Source organism: Amblyraja radiata, chromosome 7 (genome assembly GCF_010909765.2).
Source record: "Amblyraja radiata isolate CabotCenter1 chromosome 7, sAmbRad1.1.pri, whole genome shotgun sequence".
Lineage (NCBI taxonomy): Eukaryota > Metazoa > Chordata > Chondrichthyes > Rajiformes > Rajidae > Amblyraja > Amblyraja radiata.
In genome coordinates this window covers 24102867-24108866 of record NC_045962.1, presented here as the reverse complement: position 1 = coordinate 24108866, position 6000 = coordinate 24102867, and the positions used below count along the sequence as shown (strand labels likewise).

Here is a 6000-nt window from a genome sequence, read left to right as displayed (position 1 = left end):
TGGGCTGAATAATAGGTTTCTGTGCTGTATGAATATTACATTTTGTAATTTTCTTTGGGGGGGGGGGGATTTCTGAGAACAAGATATAACCATCAAAACCATCAAAGCTGATAATCCAGCAAATGAAAGAGGCTAGCTCCCAGGCAGCAAGACATGTTCTTAATTAAGACTTTGGTATGACAATCCAGTCCAGGAGGATCCACTCCGCTGTACTAGTGACAAATCCGGTCCGATCCAAAGCCCTGTACTCCAGGTCCTGTGTTGCCTGCTGTCTGCCAGTCGCTCAGTCTCACTGCAGGGAGGAGTGAGTGAATGGGTGGGTGGATGGATGGTTGGATTGCAGCACATCATCGTTTCCCGGCACTACGGGGCTGTGCGCCGACTGAGAGTCGTTATTCAGCCGTGAAGAGGCAGAAGCCGGTGGATGCAGCAAGACCTTCGGTTGCAGCGTGCAGTTGATCTGGACTGATCACCACGAGCAGCGGCCGTGTGTGGTAGGTGCGTTTGCAGCAGCAGCGGAGGCAGTGCCGGCTGCCGCTTCCCCATGGGCTGTGTGTGGCCTGTCTTACACCTTTAAATGCCGCTATATGTCAGCCGCTGTCATTGTAAACTTGATGTCCATTGTTTGCCTGAAGGAAAGGCTGATTCTACGCCGCAAAGTTTCGCGTTACGTTGTGTGTGAAGCCGTGGAGCAAGGTGAATGTAAAGGTTACTGGAGGCTGCAAGTAGGATGCTGGATACAGCAAAACTAAGAGAGTACGGAGACAGCAATGCAGATGCGGTAACGACAGGTTAAATGCGAAATTTCTTCTAGGATAAAATGCTGGCACTGTAACAGAAGCAAACACTGCTTTATGTGGACATTTTACAACATGCAACACGACCCTTTAAATATTTAGTTTAATTTGAATCATGCTAAAATGTAAATCAAATTAAATGCACTAAATATGAGTGACCAAAGCTCAATGTAAAGTCTGAAAAGTGGAGTCATTAATTACAGATTGAAATCGGCCTTGCAACTTTGATAAACGAGTGGCAGTTTAAATTCATCAAGAATCTTGTGCAATTGACTTCTTAATCTTTTAATATCGTTCTTCTTAGCAAAATAAGAAAAGTCAAATGTCAAACAGTCAGAAGCCATATTATGTTAAGTAAGATATTGAGCTCTGAATCTGATTCTAGTTATTGTCCTGTTTAATACATGTTTTCCCTGTATTTACTTACTTTAGCTAAACAGTGACTTTGATATGGCATGTGTTGTGATGTCATCATATTAAAAGAGGATGGTCTAATATTAAGATTTATTTTTAAGCCATGAAGGTTAGCCAAAAATCTAATGGAAGGTTGCTGAGAAAAAAATATTTATCAATAAATCCTGGAAAATATTATTAGAAGAACAAATATATAATTAATACTTTACAGCAAACATGGTGTATTACATCAACAAATTTGTGTGTTAAGAGAGTACAAAACGAAATAGATGTTACTTGTATCATGTACTTTACTTAGCAATTGTCTTGTGCATGTTCTCATAAGTAATCCGGTACCTGCAATACAGTTTCCACACTCCTGCATTGCCCAAATGCAACAGCAATTCATTTAATGCAGTGATACTGCACATTTACTGAGGCAGTGCACTATATATGGTGACATCCCCCAGGGATTCATTATCAGGTTCTCTGCTTTTTTTGGTGACATATGGATTTGGATTTGAACATGCAGGATATAGTTGCACAATTTGCAAATTACACAAAATTCAAATGTATTTAATTGACTTTAAGAGATTTGGAAGGATTGGTGAACTGGACAGACCACATGACAAATGGTGATGGACACAAAATGCTGGAATAACTCAGCTGGTCGGGCTGCATCTCTGGAGAAAAGGAATGGATGATGTTTCAGGTCAACACCCTTCCTCAGTCTTGTGTGTGAGGAAATATCTCAACCTGAAATGTCACCTATTCCTTTTTGAGTTAATCCAACATTTTGTGTCTATCTTCGAGGTAAACCAGCATCTGCAGTTCCTTCCTACACTTAACATACAGAAGTGATTTATATTGGTAGTGGAAAGCCATGGTGGTAAGGTAAATGATACAACTTTAGGAGTACTGGGGCAGCAACAAAGAGAAGCAGGAGAAAGCACTGATTGGCTCTAGCCCGAGTGGGAGGAGAGTTAGAAGTGAGTCAGAGGGGGAAAACAGTTTGAAGCTGAGGAATTTGGTTTGTAAATTGGTAAATTAGCCAATTTATCAGTCAATATAAGCAAGACGGCTCTTAGGGAGCGGCATTGAGGGAACGGCCTTGTGAGAAAAGTGTGAGTCTTTGGCTCGAGAGTCTTCGGCGAGGAGGCTGAGGTGAGGAGGCTACACATAAAGCTATGAGAGGACGGAATGTGGTGAACACATGTCGGGGCAGATGAGACAGTGAGGCTTGCAGATTGTGGGAGCCCAGGGACACAGATGGAGCCTCTGGCTGCTACAACTGTGGCAAGTGCGTCCAGCTTCAGCTCCTAATGGATCGTGTTGGGGCACTGGAGAAGCAGCTGGATGACCTCAGGGCCATCCGGGAAAACGAGAGTTTTCTGGACAGGACCTACAGTGAGGTAGTCACGCCGAGGTTACGGGAAGAACCAAGGTATGTGACGGAGAGAAAGGGTGGAAATCGTGGAGTGCAGAAGACTCGGGTGGCTGTGCCTAATGAAAACAGGTACGCCCTCTTGGGAACTGTCCGGGGAGACAATGTTTCCAGTCCGAGCGGCGGACACGTCGGTGGCTCCGATCCTGGAGATGAGACTCGACCGGCGAGACCGACGTTGGGCAGAACCCCAGTGGTGGGTGACTCCATTGTTCAAGGAGCAGACAGGAGATTCTGTGGCGGCCGACAAGATGCAAGGATGGTCTGTTGCCTCCCTGGTGCCAGGGTCCATGATGTCACGAGCCGAATTCTGAACATTCGAGAGAGAGAGAGCGAAGGTGAACAGCCGGCAGTAGTTGTGCATGTAGGCACAAACGACATCGGGAAGAAGAGGAAGGAGGTTCTCCAACATGACTTCAGAGAGTTGGGAAGAAGACTGAAAGGCAGCACTTCTAGGGTGGTTATCTCTGGATTGCTTCCAGTACCTCGTGCTGGTGAGGACAGGAACAGGGAGATAGGGGATCTGAATGTATGGCTGAGGGGCTGGAGCAGGGAGCAAGGATTTAGATTTATAGACCACTGGGATCTCTTCTGGGGTAGGGGTGACCTGTACAAAAGGGACGGGTTACACCTTAACTGGAGGGGGACCGACATTCTGGCAGGCAGGTTTGCTAGGGCTACACGTGTGGGTTTAAACTAAATAGTGTGGGGGAGGGATTGACAAATTGGGAGTATAAAGATGGAGTTGAAGGGGAAGTGGCTACAGGAAAAATTACAAAAGATTCTCGAATTAATGGGAAGGAAAGCTTGAGAATGGACAACAGAGTAAGGTCAGGGCCAATTGCGAGGGGGGAAGTGACTACGGAGGTCAAAGTACTGTATATGAATGCGCGAAGTATAAGGAATAAAGTGGAAGAGCTTGAAGCTCGGTTAGAAACTGGCAAGTATGATGTTGTGGGAATTACTGAGACATGGCTGCAAGAGGGCCAGGGCAGGGAACTGAATATTCAAGGGTATACATCATATTGAAAAGACAGACAGGTGGGCAGAGGGGGTGGGGTTGCCCTGTTGGTGAGGAATGAAATTCAGTCCCTTGCAAGGGGTGACATTGAAACAGGAGATGTGGAGTCAGTATGGATAGAACTAAGGAATTGTAAGGGTAAAAAGACCCTAATGGGACTTATCTACAGGCCCCCAACCAGTAGCCTGGACATAGGGCGCAAGTTGAGTCAGGAGTTAAAATTGGCATGTAGTAAAAGTGATGCTGTGGTTGTTATGGGAGATTTCAACATGAAGGTAGACTGGGAAAATCAGGTTGCTACTGGACCCCAAGAAAGGGACTTTGTAGAGTGCCTCCATGATGGATTCTTAGAGCAGCTTGTATTGGAGCCTACCAGGGAGAAGGCAATTCTGGATTTAGTGTTATGTAATGAACCGGATTTGATAAAGGACCTCGAGGAGCCATTAGGAGGCAGTGACCATAACATGGTCAGGTTTAATCTACAATTGGAGAGGGAGAAGAGTAGATCGGAGGTGTCAGTGTTGCAGTTGAATAAAGGGGAATATGGGGCCACGAGGGAGGAGCTAGCCAAAGTTGACTGGAAAGATACACTAGCAGGGATGACAGTGGAACAAAAATGGCAGGTGTTTCTAGGAATAATACAGAAGGTGCAGGATCAGTTCATTCCTAGGAGGAAGAAAGATTCCAAGGGGAGAAAGGGACGACCATGGCTGACAAGGGACGTCAGGGACAGTATAAAAATTAAAGCGAGGAAGTACAACGTAGCAAAGATGAGCGGGAAGCAAGAGGATTGGGTAATGTTTAAAGAACAACAGAAGATAACCAAAAAGAGAATACGGGGAGAAAAGATGAGGTACGAAGGTAAGCTAGCCAAGAATATAAAGCAGGATAGTAAAAGCTTCTTTAGGTATGAGAAGAGGAAAAAATTAGTTAAGACCAAAGTTGGACCCTTGAAGACCGAAAAAGGTGAATTTATTATGGGGAACAAGGAAATGGCAGATGAGTTGAACAGGTACTTTAGATCTGTCTTCACTAAGGAGGACACAAACAATCTTCCTGATATAGTAGTGGCCAGAGGATCTGGGGTGGCAGAGGAACTGAAGGAAATCCACATTAGGCAGGAAATGGTGTTGGATAGACTAATGGGACTGAAGGCTGATAAATCCCCAGGGCCTGATGGTCTGCATCCCAGGGTACTTAAGGAAGTGGCTCTAGAAATCGTGGATGCATTGGTGATAATTTTCCAATGTTCTGTAGACTCAGGATCAGTTCCTGTGGATTGGAGGGTAGCTAATGTTATCCCACTTTTTAAGAAAGGCGGGAGAGAGGAAACGGGGAATTATAGACCAGTTAGCCTGACATCGGTGGTGGGGAAGATGCTGGAGTCAATTATAAAAGATGAGATAGCCGCACATTTGGATAGCAGTAACAGGATCGGTCCGAGTCAGCATGGATTTACGAAGGGGAAATCATGCTTGACTAATCTTCTGGAATTTTTTGAAGATGTAACTAGGAAAATGGACAAGGGAGAGCCAGTGGATGTAGTGTACCTGAACTTTCAGAAAGCATTTGATAAGGTCCCACATAGGAGATTAGTGGGCAAAATTAGGGCACATGGTATTGAGGGTAGAGTGCTGACATGGATAGAGAAGTGGTTGGCAGACAGGAAACAAAGAGTAGGGATTAACGGGTCCCTTTCAGAATGGCAGGCAGTGACTAGTGGGGTACCGCAAGGCTCGGTGCTGGGACCGCAGCTATTTACAATATACATCAATGATTTGGATGAAGGGATTCAAAGTAAAATTAGCAAATTTGCAGATGACACAAAGCTGGGTGGCAGTGTGAACTGTGAGGAGGATGCTATGAGAATGCAGGGTGACTTGGACAGGTTGGGGGAGTGGGCAGATGCATGGCAGATGCAGTTTAATGCGGATAAATGTGAGGTTATCCACTTTGGTAGCAAAAACAGGAAGGCAGATTACTATCTAATAGTGTCAAGTTGGGAAAAGGGGAAGTACAACGGGATCTGGGGGTCCTTGTACATCAGTCTATCAAAGTAAGCATGCAGGTACAGCAGGCAGTGAAGAAAGCGTTGGCCTTCATAACAAGAGGAGTTGAGTATAGGAGCAAAGAGGTCCTTCTGCAGTTGTACAGAGCCCTGGGGAGACCACACCTGGAGTATTGTGTGCAGTTTTGGTCCCCTAATTTGAGGTAGGACATTCTTGCTATTGAGGGAGTGCAGCGTATGTTCACCAGGTTAATTCCCTGGATGTCATATGGTGAAAGAATGGAGCGGCTGGGCATGTATACACTGCAATTTAGAAGGATGAGAGGATATCTCATTG

General features: G+C 45.3%; 1 protein-coding gene across 2 annotated transcripts in view; it reads left to right on the top strand.

Moving 5' to 3' along the window:
• Window positions 1-269: 269 nt before the first annotated feature.
• Window positions 270-6000, top strand: part of osbpl6 (oxysterol binding protein like 6) — a 110291-nt gene continuing 104560 nt past the window's right edge. The window contains exon 1 of one of the 2 annotated variants that reach the window (XM_033023861.1): window positions 270-494. The gene's annotated coding sequence lies outside the window, so the exon portion shown is untranslated. Of the gene's footprint in view, window positions 499-6000 lie in introns of both variants that reach the window. The other variant, XM_033023862.1, reaches the window with a different exon arrangement.